At 46.5% G+C, this 16971-nt stretch overlaps 5 non-coding genes across 5 annotated transcripts; all 5 read right to left on the reverse strand.

Annotated features, from left to right (window-relative positions):
- Positions 1-3832: 3832 nt before the first annotated feature.
- Positions 3833-3904, reverse strand: Trnai-aau (transfer RNA isoleucine (anticodon AAU)). Its single transcript has one exon. It is a non-coding gene; the product is annotated as a tRNA-Ile (tRNA).
- A 1450-nt stretch (positions 3905-5354) lies between these two features.
- On the reverse strand, positions 5355-5426 carry Trnai-aau (transfer RNA isoleucine (anticodon AAU)). The gene has a single exon. It is a non-coding gene; the product is annotated as a tRNA-Ile (tRNA).
- Positions 5427-8385: 2959 nt separating this feature from the next.
- On the reverse strand, positions 8386-8457 carry Trnai-aau (transfer RNA isoleucine (anticodon AAU)). Its single transcript has one exon. It is a non-coding gene; the product is annotated as a tRNA-Ile (tRNA).
- Positions 8458-11416: 2959 nt separating this feature from the next.
- On the reverse strand, positions 11417-11488 carry Trnai-aau (transfer RNA isoleucine (anticodon AAU)). Its single transcript has one exon. It is a non-coding gene; the product is annotated as a tRNA-Ile (tRNA).
- A 2987-nt stretch (positions 11489-14475) lies between these two features.
- Trnai-aau (transfer RNA isoleucine (anticodon AAU)) lies at positions 14476-14547 on the reverse strand. The gene has a single exon. It is a non-coding gene; the product is annotated as a tRNA-Ile (tRNA).
- Positions 14548-16971: the final 2424 nt, after the last annotated feature.

Genomic DNA, 16971 nt, shown 5'->3' on the forward strand with positions numbered 1-16971 from the left:
GAACAACTTCCTCTAACCAATCCTCAATTTCGAAAGATTTAGGTCGAGCAAAACGTCGATCAAAGGTAAATTTCAGAGTGTCCTTTCTACTAAGTTGAGCCATTACTGCATTTTCGAAAGTTGACAGAATATCTAACTACTGCGAAGCGCCGGCGAAAACGCACAGACTTACACAGCGGATGTAAACAAAGCCAGCCGCAGAGCGAAGCACAGCACGACGAACCGCTCGCCACCGCCGCTGCAGGCAGACTATCCATTAGGCCACACGGACACTGACGACCAACATTTACATGTATACGACTCATCTCGAAACGCTCACACCCCTGAGGATTTGTGTTTTCGTTCTACACAGCCGCTGCCCCTTGCTCTTTCCCACCCATTCGTTACATTCAACCTCTGACGAGACCGACCAAATATAGACTGAGAAACAAGACCACACACTTTGTGCATTCGGAATCGAAGGCAGGGCGTCCCTCGCCGCATTTGCTACGATGGCCATTTGCTACTTCTGCAGAAGCGGCGGCGGCGACGACGACGACGACGACGACGACGACGACGACGACGACGACGAAGATCGCGAGAGGCTCTGAGATATGTGAGAAATACATCTATAAAATGTAATTCAGACTGCCTCGTCCCACCTTATGCTGTACCGCTTTGGCAAATGCTTTATCTGCGCCATTCGCCTTAATCACATCTGAGAGTAAATCTTAAAAAAACGCCTGTCGCTAATTGTTCGTCATCACAGGTACTGTTTGCTATACGGCCACGACGCGCAACTGATTTCCAAAATTCATCTTTCTCCTGTGAGGATGGAACTTACGACCCCTGGTTTATTAGACCAGTGCTCTACCACTGAGCTAAAGAGGCGCGGCCTAGCGGTACTCTTGGGTACTTCGTCTTTACGGTCGTCTGCATCATCAGTCTTTAGCTGACAACAATTCATATTATCGGCTAATATTTGCAGCTATGGCGACAAATTACTGCTTGGCTACACATCTGACACGTAACCGATGTGCTCCCCAAACCACAACACTTGCATTTCAGAACATGTCTTTTACACATGTCTACAAAATCACCTTCACCTTCAAATACAGTTTCCTTGCGACTGACAGAGACGTAGGCAAAGTTTAAAGTTGCTATTTCCATTAAATCTCGTTAATCAGAAAAACGGTAATTTACACCTGCAGCGGAACAAAATTCCGTTTCGCCCAGCGTCTGACTCGAACCCACAACCCTGGGATTAAGTGTCTGACGCTCTACCGACTGAGATAGCCGGCTACCTCGGTGAATACTTGCCGGGTAGCACGTCACACAGTACTCGTTTGGGTTGGGTGGTCCCATACAGCATCTCTCCATGCTGCCTAATGTTTTCCTAACGTCACACTCGTCACGTACTTCACTTTTATGTCATAATCATTTCTGAGAGGCAAAGAAATTGCATGACAACAAGCAGAGCTAGTGGCGTCAAAATTAACACACATACTTTATGTGACTCAAAAGCCGAACGAGTTACTTTCCGACGTTGTTTTAGATGTGCAAGTGCCAGTCAAAACTCGCGGTGTCGGCACTCTGCCGACCATTTCGCTAGTTAACACCGGTCTTGCTGTGTGTGTTTCAAGCTCAAGAGCATCTCCAAGCAAAAAATGGTCAACAGCAACATTCAGACGGTTTCGTACTGCTCAATTGCTACATTAAAACGGTATGTTTCTTTTTCAGAACTGGAAAAACACAAGCGTGACAGCATTCGAACCTGTAATCTTCTGAGCCGAAGTCCGACGCCTTATCCATTGGGCCACACGGTCACTGACGACCAACATTTACATGTATACGACTCATCTCGAAACGCTCACACCCCTGAGGATTTGTGTTTTCGTTCTACACAGCCGCTGCCCCTTGCTCTTTCCCACCCATTCGTTACATTCAACCTCTGACGTGACCGACCAAATATAGACTGAGAAACAAGACCACACACTTTGTGCATTCGGAATCGAAGACAGGGCGTCCCTCGCCGCATTTGCTACGATGGCCATTTGCTACTTCTGCAGAAGCGGCGGCGGCGACGACGACGACGACGACGAAGATCGCGAGAGGCTCTGAGATATGTGAGAAATACATCTATAAAATGTAATTCAGACTGCCTCGTCCCACCTTATGCGGTACCGCTTTGGCAAATGCTTTATCTGCGCCATTCGCCTTAATCACATCTGAGAGTAAATCTTAAAAAAACGCCTGTCGCTAATTGTTCGTCATCACAGGTACTGTTTGCTATACGGCCACGACGCGCAACTGATTTCCAAAATTCATCTTTCGCCTGTGAGGATAGAACTTACGACCCCCGGTTTATTAGACCAGTGCTCTACCACTAAGCTAAAGAGGCGCGGCCTAGCGGTACTCTTGGGTACTTCGTCTTTACGGTCGGCTGCATCATCAGACTTTAGCTGACAACAATTCATATTATCGGCTAATATTTGCAGCTATGGCGACAAATTACTGCTTGGCTACACATCTGACACGTAACCGATGTGCTCTCCAAACCACAACACTTGCATTTCAGAACATGTCTTTTACACATGTCTACAAAATCACCTTCACCTTCAAATACAGTTTCCTTGCGACTGACAGAGACGTAGGCAAAGTTTAAAGTTGCTATTTCCATTAAATCTCGTTAATCAGAAAAACGGTAATTTACACCTGCAGCGGAACAAAATTCCGTTTCGCCCAGCGTCTGGCTCGAACCCACAACCCTGGGATTAAGTGTTGACGCTCTACCGACTGAGATAGCCGGCTACCTCGGTGAATATTTGCCGGGTAGCACGTCACACAGTACTCGTTTGGGTTGGGTGGTCCCATACAGCATCTCTCCATGCTGCCTAATGTTTTCCTAACGTCACACTCGTCACGTACTTCACTTTTATGTCATAATCATTTCTGAGAGGCAAAGAAATTGTATGACAACAAGCAGAGCTAGTGGCGTCAAAATTAACACACATACTTTATGTGACTCAAAAGCCGAACGAGTTACTTTCCGACGTTGTTTTAGATGTGCAAGTGCCAGTCAAAACTCGCGGTGTCGGCACTCTGCCGACCATTTCGCTAGTTAACACCGGTCTTGCTGTGTGTGTTTCAAGCTCAAGAGCATCTCCAAGCAAAAAATGGTCAACAGCAACATTCAGACGGTTTTGTACTGCTCAATTGCTACATTAAAACGGTATGTTTCTTTTTCAGAACTGGAAAAACACAAGCGTGACAGCATTCGAACCTGTAATCTTCAGATCCGAAGTCCGACGCCTTATCCATTAGGCCACACGGACACTGACGACCAACATTTACATGTATACGACTCATCTCGAAACGCTCACACCCCTGAGGATTTGTGTTTTCGTTCTACACAGCCGCTGCCCCTTGCTCTTTCCCACCCATTCGTTACATTCAACCTCTGACGAGACCGACCAAATATAGACTGAGAAACAAGACCACACACTTTGTGCATTCGGAATCGAAGACAGGGCGTCCCTCGCCGCATTTGCTACGATGGCCATTTGCTACTTCTGCAGAAGCGACGGCGGCGACGACGACGACGATGACGACGACGACGACGACGAAGATCGCGAGAGGCTCTGAGATATGTGAGAAATACATCTATAAAATGTAATTCAGACTGCCTCGTCCCACCTTATGCTGTACCGCTTTGGCAAATGCTTTATCTGCGCCATTCGCCTTAATCACATCTGAGAGTAAATCTTAAAAAAACGCCTGTCGCTAATTGTTCGTCATCACAGGTACTGTTTGCTATACGGCCACGACGCGCAACTGATTTCCAAAATTCATCTTCCTCCTGTGAGGATGGAACTTACGACCCCTGGTTTATTAGACCAGTGCTCTACCACTGAGCTAAAGAGGCGCGGCCTAGCGGTACTCTTGGGTACTTCGTCTTTACGGTCGTCTGCATCATCAGACTTTAGCTGACAACAATTCATATTATCGGCTAATATTTGCAGCTATGGCGACAAATTACTGCTTGGCTACACATCTGACACGTAACCGATGTGCTCTCCAAACCACAACACTTGCATTTCAGAACATGTCTTTTACACATGTCTACAAAATCACCTTCACCTTCAAATACAGTTTCCTTGCGACTGACAGAGACGTAGGCAAAGTTTAAAGTTGCTATTTCCATTAAATCTCGTTAATCAGAAAAACGGTAATTTACACCTGCAGCGGAACAAAATTCCGTTTCGCCCAGCGTCTGGCTCGAAACCACAACCCTGGGATTAAGTGTCTGACGCTCTACCGACTGAGATAGCCGGCTACCTCGGTGAATACTTGCCGGGTAGCACGTCACACAGTACTCGTTTGGGTTGGGTGGTCCCATACAGCATCTCTCCATGCTGCCTAATGTTTTCCTAACGTCACACTCGTCACGTACTTAACTTTTATGTCATTATCATTTCTGAGAGGCAAAGAAATTGCATGACAACAAGCAGAGCTAGTGGCGTCAAAATTAACACACATACTTTATGTGACTCAAAAGCCGAACGAGTTACTTTCCGACGTTGTTTTAGATGTGCAAGTGCCAGTCAAAACTCGCGGTGTCGGCACTCTGCCGACCATTTCGCTAGTTAACACCGGTCTTGCTGTGTGTGTTTCAAGCTCAAGAGCATCTCCAAGCAAAAAATGGTCAACAGCAACATTCAGACGGTTTTGTACTGCTCAATTGCTACATTAAAACGGTATGTTTCTTTTTCAGAACTGGAAAAACACAAGCGTGACAGCATTCGAACCTGTAATCTTCAGATCCGAAGTCCGACGCCTTATCCATTAGGCCACACGGACACTGACGACCAACATTTACATGTATACGACTCATCTCGAAACGCTCACACCCCTGAGGATTTGTGTTTTCGTTCTACACAGCCGCTGCCCCTTGCTCTTTCCCACCCATTCGTTACATTCAACCTCTGACGAGACCGACCAAATATAGACTGAGAAACAAGACCACACACTTTGTGCATTCGGAATCGAAGACAGGGCGTCCCTCGCCGCATTTGCTACGATGGCCATTTGCTACTTCTGCAGAAGCGACGGCGGCGACGACGACGACGATGACGACGACGACGACGAAGATCGCGAGAGGCTCTGAGATATGTGAGAAATACATCTATAAAATGTAATTCAGACTGCCTCGTCCCACCTTATGCTGTACCGCTTTGGCAAATGCTTTATCTGCGCCATTCGCCTTAATCACATCTGAGAGTAAATCTTAAAAAAACGCCTGTCGCTAATTGTTCGTCATCACAGGTACTGTTTGCTATACGGCCACGACGCGCAACTGATTTCCAAAATTCATCTTCCTCCTGTGAGGTTGGAACTTACGACCCCTGGTTTATTAGACCAGTGCTCTACCACTGAGCTAAAGAGGCGCGGCCTAGCGGTACTCTTGGGTACTTCGTCTTTACGGTCGTCTGCATCATCAGACTTTAGCTGACAACAATTCATATTATCGGCTAATATTTGCAGCTATGGCGACAAATTACTGCTTGGCTACACATCTGACACGTAACCGATGTGCTCTCCAAACCACAACACTTGCATTTCAGAACATGTCTTTTACACATGTCTACAAAATCACCTTCACCTTCAAATACAGTTTCCTTGCGACTGACAGAGACGTAGGCAAAGTTTAAAGTTGCTATTTCCATTAAATCTCGTTAATCAGAAAAACGGTAATTTACACCTGCAGCGGAACAAAATTCCGTTTCGCCCAGCGTCTGGCTCGAAACCACAACCCTGGGATTAAGTGTCTGACGCTCTACCGACTGAGATAGCCGGCTACCTCGGTGAATACTTGCCGGGTAGCACGTCACACAGTACTCGTTTGGGTTGGGTGGTCCCATACAGCATCTCTCCATGCTGCCTAATGTTTTCCTAACGTCACACTCGTCACGTACTTAACTTTTATGTCATTATCATTTCTGAGAGGCAAAGAAATTGCATGACAACAAGCAGAGCTAGTGGCGTCAAAATTAACACACATACTTTATGTGACTCAAAAGCCGAACGAGTTACTTTCCGACGTTGTTTTAGATGTGCAAGTGCCAGTCAAAACTCGCGGTGTCGGCACTCTGCCGACCATTTCGCTAGTTAACACCGGTCTTGCTGTGTGTGTTTCAAGCTCAAGAGCATCTCCAAGCAAAAAATGGTCAACAGCAACATTCAGACGGTTTCGTACTGCTCAATTGCTACATTAAAACGGTATGTTTCTTTTTCAGAACTGGAAAAACACAAGCGTGACAGCATTCGAACCTGTAATCTTCAGAGCCGAAGTCCGACGCCTTATCCATTAGGCCACACGGACACTGACGACCAACATTTACATGTATACGACTCATCTCGAAACGCTCACACCCCTGAGGATTTGTGTTTTCGTTCTACACAGCCGCTGCCCCTTGCTCTTTCCCACCCATTCGTTACATTCAACCTCTGACGTGACCGACCAAATATAGACTGAGAAACAAGACCACACACTTTGTGCATTCGGAATCGAAGGCAGGGCGTCCCTCGCCGCATTTGCTACGATGGCCATTTGCTACTTCTGCAGAAGCGGCGGCGGCGACGACGACGACGACGACGACGACGACGAAGATCGCGAGAGGCTCTGAGATATGTGAGAAATACATCTATAAAATGTAATTCAGACTGCCTCGTCCCACCTTATGCGGTACCGCTTTGGCAAATGCTTTATCTGCGCCATTCGCCTTAATCACATCTGAGAGTAAATCTTAAAAAAACGCCTGTCGCTAATTGTTCGTCATCACAGGTACTGTTTGCTATACGGCCACGACGCGCAACTGATTTCCAAAATTCATCTTTCGCCTGTGAGGATAGAACTTACGACCCCCGGTTTATTAGACCAGTGCTCTACCACTGAGCTAAAGAGGCGCGGCCTAGCGGTACTCTTGGGTACTTCGTCTTTACGGTCGGCTGCATCATCAGACTTTAGCTGACAACAATTCATATTATCGGCTAATATTTGCAGCTATGGCGACAAATTACTGCTTGGCTACACATCTGACACGTAACCGATGTGCTCTCCAAACCACAACACTTGCATTTCAGAACATGTCTTTTACACATGTCTACAAAATCACCTTCACCTTCAAATACAGTTTCCTTGCGACTGACAGAGACGTAGGCAAAGTTTAAAGTTGCTATTTCCATTAAATCTCGTTAATCAGAAAAACGGTAATTTACACCTGCAGCGGAACAAAATTCCGTTTCGCCCAGCGTCTGGCTCGAACCCACAACCCTGGGATTAAGTGTTGACGCTCTACCGACTGAGATAGCCGGCTACCTCGGTGAATACTTGCCGGGTAGCACGTCACACAGTACTCGTTTGGGTTGGGTGGTCCCATACAGCATCTCTCCATGCTGCCTAATGTTTTCCTAACGTCACACTCGTCACGTACTTCACTTTTATGTCATAATCATTTCTGAGAGGCAAAGAAATTGTATGACAACAAGCAGAGCTAGTGGCGTCAAAATTAACACACATACTTTATGTGACTCAAAAGCCGAACGAGTTACTTTCCGACGTTGTTTTAGATGTGCAAGTGCCAGTCAAAACTCGCGGTGTCGGCACTCTGCCGACCATTTCGCTAGTTAACACCGGTCTTGCTGTGTGTGTTTCAAGCTCAAGAGCATCTCCAAGCAAAAAATGGTCAACAGCAACATTCAGACGGTTTCGTACTGCTCAATTGCTACATTAAAACGGTATGTTTCTTTTTCAGAACTGGAAAAACACAAGCGTGACAGCATTCGAACCTGTAATCTTCAGAGCCGAAGTCCGACGCCTTATCCATTAGGCCACACGGTCACTAACGACCAACATTTACATGTATACGACTCATCTCGAAACGCTCACACCCCTGAGGATTTGTGTTTTCGTTCTACACAGCCGCTGCCCCTTGCTCTTTCCCACCCATTCGTTACATTCAACCTCTGACGTGACCGACCAAATATAGACTGAGAAACAAGACCACACACTTTGTGCATTCGGAATCGAAGGCAGGGCGTCCCTCGCCGCATTTGCTACGATGGCCATTTGCTACTTCTGCAGAAGCGGCGGCGGCGACGACGACGACGACGACGACGAAGATCGCGAGAGGCTCTGAGATATGTGAGAAATACATCTATAAAATGTAATTCAGACTGCCTCGTCCCACCTTATGCTGTACCGCTTTGGCAAATGCTTTATCTGCGCCATTCGCCTTAATCACATCTGAGAGTAAATCTTAAAAAAACGCCTGTCGCTAATTGTTCGTCATCACAGGTACTGTTTGCTATACGGCCTCGACGCGCAACTGATTTCCAAAATTCATCTTCCTCCTGTGAGGATGGAACTTACGACCCCTGGTTTATTAGACCAGTGCTCTACCACTGAGCTAAAGAGGCGCGGCCTAGCGGTACTCTTGGGTACTTCGTCTTTACGGTCGTCTGCATCATCAGACTTTAGCTGACAACAATTCATATTATCGGCTAATATTTGCAGCTATGGCGACAAATTACTGCTTGGCTACACATCTGACACGTAACCGATGTGCTCTCCAAACCACAACACTTGCATTTCAGAACATGTCTTTTACACATGTCTACAAAATCACCTTCACCTTCAAATACAGTTTCCTTGCGACTGACAGAGACGTAGGCAAAGTTTAAAGTTGCTATTTCCATTAAATCTCGTTAATCAGAAAAACGGTAATTTACACCTGCAGCGGAACAAAATTCCGTTTCGCCCAGCGTCTGGCTCGAAACCACAACCCTGGGATTAAGTGTCTGACGCTCTACCGACTGAGATAGCCGGCTACCTCGGTGAATACTTGCCGGGTAGCACGTCACACAGTACTCGTTTGGGTTGGGTGGTCCCATACAGCATCTCTCCATGCTGCCTAATGTTTTCCTAACGTCACACTCGTCACGTACTTAACTTTTATGTCATTATCATTTCTGAGAGGCAAAGAAATTGCATGACAACAAGCAGAGCTAGTGGCGTCAAAATTAACACACATACTTTATGTGACTCAAAAGCCGAACGAGTTACTTTCCGACGTTGTTTTAGATGTGCAAGTGCCAGTCAAAACTCGCGGTGTCGGCACTCTGCCGACCATTTCGCTAGTTAACACCGGTCTTGCTGTGTGTGTTTCAAGCTCAAGAGCATCTCCAAGCAAAAAATGGTCAACAGCAACATTCAGACGGTTTCGTACTGCTCAATTGCTACATTAAAACGGTATGTTTCTTTTTCAGAACTGGAAAAACACAAGCGTGACAGCATTCGAACCTGTAATCTTCAGAGCCGAAGTCCGACGCCTTATCCATTAGGCCACACGGTCACTGACGACCAACATTTACATGTATACGACTCATCTCGAAACGCTCACACCCCTGAGGATTTGTGTTTTCGTTCTACACAGCCGCTGCCCCTTGCTCTTTCCCACCCATTCGTTACATTCAACCTCTGACGTGACCGACCAAATATAGACTGAGAAACAAGACCACACACTTTGTGCATTCGGAATCGAAGGCAGGGCGTCCCTCGCCGCATTTGCTACGATGGCCATTTGCTACTTCTGCAGAAGCGGCGGCGACGACGACGACGACGACGACGACGACGACGAAGATCGCGAGAGGCTCTGAGATATGTGAGAAATACATCTATAAAATGTAATTCAGACTGCCTCGTCCCACCTTATGCGGTACCGCTTTGGCAAATGCTTTATCTGCGCCATTCGCCTTAATCACATCTGAGAGTAAATCTTAAAAAAACGCCTGTCGCTAATTGTTCGTCATCACAGGTACTGTTTGCTATACGGCCACGACGCGCAACTGATTTCCAAAATTCATCTTTCGCCTGTGAGGATAGAACTTACGACCCCCGGTTTATTAGACCAGTGCTCTACCACTGAGCTAAAGAGGCGCGGCCTAGCGGTACTCTTGGGTACTTCGTCTTTACGGTCGGCTGCATCATCAGACTTTAGCTGACAACAATTCATATTATCGGCTAATATTTGCAGCTATGGCGACAAATTACTGCTTGGCTACACATCTGACACGTAACCGATGTGCTCTCCAAACCACAACACTTGCATTTCAGAACATGTCTTTTACACATGTCTACAAAATCACCTTCACCTTCAAATACAGTTTCCTTGCGACTGACAGAGACGTAGGCAAAGTTTAAAGTTGCTATTTCCATTAAATCTCGTTAATCAGAAAAACGGTAATTTACACCTGCAGCGGAACAAAATTCCGTTTCGCCCAGCGTCTGGCTCGAACCCACAACCCTGGGATTAAGTGTTGACGCTCTACCGACTGAGATAGCCGGCTACCTCGGTGAATACTTGCCGGGTAGCACGTCACACAGTACTCGTTTGGGTTGGGTGGTCCCATACAGCATCTCTCCATGCTGCCTAATGTTTTCCTAACGTCACACTCGTCACGTACTTCACTTTTATGTCATAATCATTTCTGAGAGGCAAAGAAATTGTATGACAACAAGCAGAGCTAGTGGCGTCAAAATTAACACACATACTTTATGTGACTCAAAAGCCGAACGAGTTACTTTCCGACGTTGTTTTAGATGTGCAAGTGCCAGTCAAAACTCGCGGTGTCGGCACTCTGCCGAGCATTTCGCTAGTTAACACCGGTCTTGCTGTGTGTGTTTCAAGCTCAAGAGCATCTCCAAGCAAAAAATGGTCAACAGCAACATTCAGACGGTTTCGTACTGCTCAATTGCTACATTAAAACGGTATGTTTCTTTTTCAGAACTGGAAAAACACAAGCGTGACAGCATTCGAACCTGTAATCTTCAGAGCCGAAGTCCGACGCCTTATCCATTAGGCCACACGGTCACTGACGACCAACATTTACATGTATACGACTCATCTCGAAACGCTCACACCCCTGAGGATTTGTGTTTTCGTTCTACACAGCCGCTGCCCCTTGCTCTTTCCCACCCATTCGTTACATTCAACCTCTGACGTGACCGACCAAATATAGACTGAGAAACAAGACCACACACTTTGTGCATTCGGAATCGAAGGCAGGGCGTCCCTCGCCGCATTTGCTACGATGGCCATTTGCTACTTCTGCAGAAGCGGCGGCGGCGACGACGACGACGACGACGACGAAGATCGCGAGAGGCTCTGAGATATGTGAGAAATACATCTATAAAATGTAATTCAGACTGCCTCGTCCCACCTTATGCTGTACCGCTTTGGCAAATGCTTTATCTGCGCCATTCGCCTTAATCACATCTGAGAGTAAATCTTAAAAAAACGCCTGTCGCTAATTGTTCGTCATCACAGGTACTGTTTGCTATACGGCCTCGACGCGCAACTGATTTCCAAAATTCATCTTCCTCCTGTGAGGATGGAACTTACGACCCCTGGTTTATTAGACCAGTGCTCTACCACTGAGCTAAAGAGGCGCGGCCTAGCGGTACTCTTGGGTACTTCGTCTTTACGGTCGTCTGCATCATCAGACTTTAGCTGACAACAATTCATATTATCGGCTAATATTTGCAGCTATGGCGACAAATTACTGCTTGGCTACACATCTGACACGTAACCGATGTGCTCTCCAAACCACAACACTTGCATTTCAGAACATGTCTTTTACACATGTCTACAAAATCACCTTCACCTTCAAATACAGTTTCCTTGCGACTGACAGAGACGTAGGCAAAGTTTAAAGTTGCTATTTCCATTAAATCTCGTTAATCAGAAAAACGGTAATTTACACCTGCAGCGGAACAAAATTCCGTTTCGCCCAGCGTCTGGCTCGAAACCACAACCCTGGGATTAAGTGTCTGACGCTCTACCGACTGAGATAGCCGGCTACCTCGGTGAATACTTGCCGGGTAGCACGTCACACAGTACTCGTTTGGGTTGGGTGGTCCCATACAGCATCTCTCCATGCTGCCTAATGTTTTCCTAACGTCACACTCGTCACGTACTTCACTTTTATGTCATTATCATTTCTGAGAGGCAAAGAAATTGCATGACAACAAGCAGAGCTAGTGGCGTCAAAATTAACACACATACTTTATGTGACTCAAAAGCCGAACGAGTTACTTTCCGACGTTGTTTTAGATGTGCAAGTGCCAGTCAAAACTCGCGGTGTCGGCACTCTGCCGACCATTTCGCTAGTTAACACCGGTCTTGCTGTGTGTGTTTCAAGCTCAAGAGCATCTCCAAGCAAAAAATGGTCAACAGCAACATTCAGACGGTTTCGTACTGCTCAATTGCTACATTAAAACGGTATGTTTCTTTTTCAGAACTGGAAAAACACAAGCGTGACAGCATTCGAACCTGTAATCTTCAGAGCCGAAGTCCGACGCCTTATCCATTAGGCCACACGGTCACTGACGACCAACATTTACATGTATACGACTCATCTCGAAACGCTCACACCCCTGAGGATTTGTGTTTTCGTTCTACACAGCCGCTGCCCCTTGCTCTTTCCCACCCATTCGTTACATTCAACCTCTGACGTGACCGACCAAATATAGACTGAGAAACAAGACCACACACTTTGTGCATTCGGAATCGAAGGCAGGCCGTCCCTCGCCGCATTTGCTACGATGGCCATTTGCTACTTCTGCAGAAGCGGCGGCGGCGACGACGACGACGACGACGACGACGACGACGACGACGACGACGAAGATCGCGAGAGGCTCTGAGATATGTGAGAAATACATCTATAAAATGTAATTCAGACTGCCTCGTCCCACCTTATGCTGTATCGCTTTGGCAAATGCTTTATCTGCGCCATTCGCCTTAATCACATCTGAGAGTAAATCTTAAAAAAACGCCTGTCGCTAATTGTTCGTCATCACAGGTACTGTTTGCTATACGGCCACGACGCGCAACTGATTTCCAAAATTCATCTTTCTCCTGTGAGGATGGAACTTACGACCCCTGGTTTATTAGACCCGTGCTCTACCACTGAGCTAAAGAGGCGCGGCCTAGCGGTACTCTTGGGTACTTCGTCTTTACGGTCGTCTGCATCATCAGACTTTAGCTGACAACAATTCATATTATCGGCTAATATTTGCAGCTATGGCGACAAATTACTGCTTGGCTACACATCTGACACGTAACCGATGTGCTCTCCAAACCACAACACTTGCATTTCAGAACATGTCTTTTACACATGTCTACAAAATCACCTTCACCTTCAAATACAGTTTCCTTGCGACTGACAGAGACGTAGGCAAAGTTTAAAGTTGCTATTTCCATTAAATCTCGTTAATAAGAAAAACGGTAATTTACACCTGCAGCGGAACAAAATTCCGTTTCGCCAAGCGTCTGGCTCGAACCCACAACCCTGGGATTAAGTGTCTGACGCTCTACCGACTGAGATAGCCGGCTACCTCGGTGAATACTTGAAGGGTAGCACGTCACACAGTACTCGTTTGGGTTGGGTGGTCCCATACAGCATCTCTCCATGCTGCCTAATGTTTTCCTAACGTCACACTCGTCACGTACTTCACTTTTATGTCATAATCATTTCTGAGAGGCAAAGAAATTGCATGACAACAAGCAGAGCTAGTGGCGTCAAAATTAACACACATACTTTATGTGACTCAAAAGCCGAACGAGTTACTTTCCGACGTTGTTTTAGATGTGCAAGTGCCAGTCAAAACTCGCGGTGTCGGCACTCTGCCGACCATTTCGCTAGTTAACACCGGTCTTGCTGTGTGTGTTTCAAGCTCAAGAGCATCTCCAAGCAAAAAATGGTCAACAGCAACATTCAGACGGTTTCGTACTGCCCAATAGCTACATTAAAACGGTATGTTTCTTTTTCAGAACTGGAAAAACACAAGCGTGACAGCATTCGAACCTGTAATCTTCAGATCCGAAGTCCGACGCCTTATCCATTAGGCCACACGGACACTGACGACCAACATTTACATGTATACGACTCATCTCGAAACGCTCACACCCCTGAGGATTTGTGTTTTCGTTCTACACAGCCGCTGCCCCTTGCTCTTTCCCACCCATTCGTTACATTCAACCTCTGACGAGACCGACCAAATATAGACTGAGAAACAAGACCACACACTTTGTGCATTCGGAATCGAAGGCAGGGCGTCCCTCGCCGCATTTGCTACGATGGCCATTTGCTACTTCTGCAGAAGCGACGGCGGCGACGACGACGACGATGACGACGACGACGACGACGAAGATCGCGAGAGGCTCTGAGATATGTGAGAAATACATCTATAAAATGTAATTCAGACTGCCTCGTCCCACCTTATGCTGTACCGCTTTGGCAAATGCTTTATCTGCGCCATTCGCCTTAATCACATCTGAGAGTAAATCTTAAAAAAACGCCTGTCGCTAATTGTTCGTCATCACAGGTACTGTTTGCTATACGGCCACGACGCGCAACTGATTTCCAAAATTCATCTTCCTCCTGTGAGGATGGAACTTACGACCCCTGGTTTATTAGACCAGTGCTCTACCACTGAGCTAAAGAGGCGCGGCCTAGCGGTACTCTTGGGTACTTCGTCTTTACGGTCGTCTGCATCATCAGACTTTAGCTGACAACAATTCATATTATCGGCTAATATTTGCAGCTATGGCGACAAATTACTGCTTGGCTACACATCTGACACGTAACCGATGTGCTCTCCAAACCACAACACTTGCATTTCAGAACATGTCTTTTACACATGTCTACAAAATCACCTTCACCTTCAAATACAGTTTCCTTGCGACTGGCAGAGACGTAGGCAAAGTTTAAAGTTGCTATTTCCATTAAATCTCGTTAATCAGAAAAACGGTAATTTACACCTGCAGCGGAACAAAATTCCGTTTCGCCCAGCGTCTGGCTCGAAACCACAACCCTGGGATTAAGTGTCTGACGCTCTACCGACTGAGATAGCCGGCTACCTCGGTGAATACTTGCCGGGTAGCACGTCACACAGTACTCGTTTGGGTTGGGTGGTCCCATACAGCATCTCTCCATGCTGCCTAATGTTTTCCTAACGTCACACTCGTCACGTACTTAACTTTTATGTCATTATCATTTCTGAGAGGCAAAGAAATTGCATGACAACAAGCAGAGCTAGTGGCGTCAAAATTAACACACATACTTTATGTGACTCAAAAGCCGAACGAGTTACTTTCCGACGTTGTTTTAGATGTGCAAGTGCCAGTCAAAACTCGCGGTGTCGGCACTCTGCCGACCATTTCGCTAGTTAACACCGGTCTTGCTGTGTGTGTTTCAAGCTCAAGAGCATCTCCAAGCAAAAAATGGTCAACAGCAACATTCAGACGGTTTCGTACTGCTCAATTGCTACATTAAAACGGTATGTTTCTTTTTCAGAACTGGAAAAACACAAGCGTGACAGCATTCGAACCTGTAATCTTCAGAGCCGAAGTCCGACGCCTTATCCATTAGGCCACACGGTCACTGACGACCAACATTTACATGTATACGACTCATCTCGAAACGCTCACACCCCTGAGGATTTGTGTTTTCGTTCTACACAGCCGCTGCCCCTTGCTCTTTCCCACCCATTCGTTACATTCAACCTCTGACGTGACCGACCAAATATAGACTGAGAAACAAGACCACACACTTTGTGCATTCGGAATCGAAGGCAGGGCGTCCCTCGCCGCATTTGCTACGATGGCCATTTGCTACTTCTGCAGAAGCGGCGGCGGCGACGACGACGACGACGACGACGAAGATCGCGAGAGGCTCTGAGATATGTGAGAAATACATCTATAAAATGTAATTCAGACTGCCTCGTCCCACCTTATGCTGTACCGCTTTGGCAAATGCTTTATCTGCGCCATTCGCCTTAATCACATCTGAGAGTAAATCTTAAAAAAACGCCTGTCGCTAATTGTTCGTCATCACAGGTACTGTTTGCTATACGGCCACGACGCGCAACTGATTTCCAAAATTCATCTTCCTCCTGTGAGGATGGAAGTTACGACCCCTGGTTTATTAGACCAGTGCTCTACCACTGAGCTAAAGAGGCGCGGCCTAGCGGTACTCTTGGGTACTTCGTCTTTACGGTCGTCTGCATCATCAGACTTTAGCTGACAACAATTCATATTATCGGCTAATATTTGCAGCTATGGCGACAAATTACTGCTTGGCTACACATCTGACACGTAACCGATGTGCTCTCCAAACCACAACACTTGCATTTCAGAACATGTCTTTTACACATGTCTACAAAATCACCTTCACCTTCAAATACAGTTTCCTTGCGACTGACAGAGACGTAGGCAAAGTTTAAAGTTGCTATTTCCATTAAATCTCGTTAATCAGAAAAACGGTAATTTACACCTGCAGCGGAACAAAATTCCGTTTCGCCCAGCGTCTGGCTCGAAACCACAACCCTGGGATTAAGTGTCTGACGCTCTACCGACTGAGATAGCCGGCTACCTCGGTGAATACTTGCCGGGTAGCACGTTACACAGTACTCGTTTGGGTTGGGTGGTCCCATACAGCATCTCTCCATGCTGCCTAATGTTTTCCTAACGTCACACTCGTCACGTACTTCACTTTTATGTCATTATCATTTCTGAGAGGCAAAGAAATTGCATGACAACAAGCAGAGCTAGTGGCGTCAAAATTAACACACATACTTTATGTGACTCAAAAGCCGAACGAGTTACTTTCCGACGTTGTTTTAGATGTGCAAGTGCCAGTCAAAACTCGCGGTGTCGGCACTCTGCCGACCATTTCGCTAGTTAACACCGGTCTTGCTGTGTGTGTTTCAAGCTCAAGAGCATCTCCAAGCAAAAAATGGTCAACAGCAACATTCAGACGGTTTCGTACTGCTCAATTGCTACATTAAAACGGTATGTTTCTTTTTCAGAACTGGAAAAACACAAGCGTGACAGCATTCGAACCTGTAATCTTCAGAGCCGAAGTCCGACG

This window comes from Schistocerca gregaria, unplaced genomic scaffold (assembly GCF_023897955.1).
Source record: "Schistocerca gregaria isolate iqSchGreg1 unplaced genomic scaffold, iqSchGreg1.2 ptg000350l, whole genome shotgun sequence".
Lineage (NCBI taxonomy): Eukaryota > Metazoa > Arthropoda > Insecta > Orthoptera > Acrididae > Schistocerca > Schistocerca gregaria.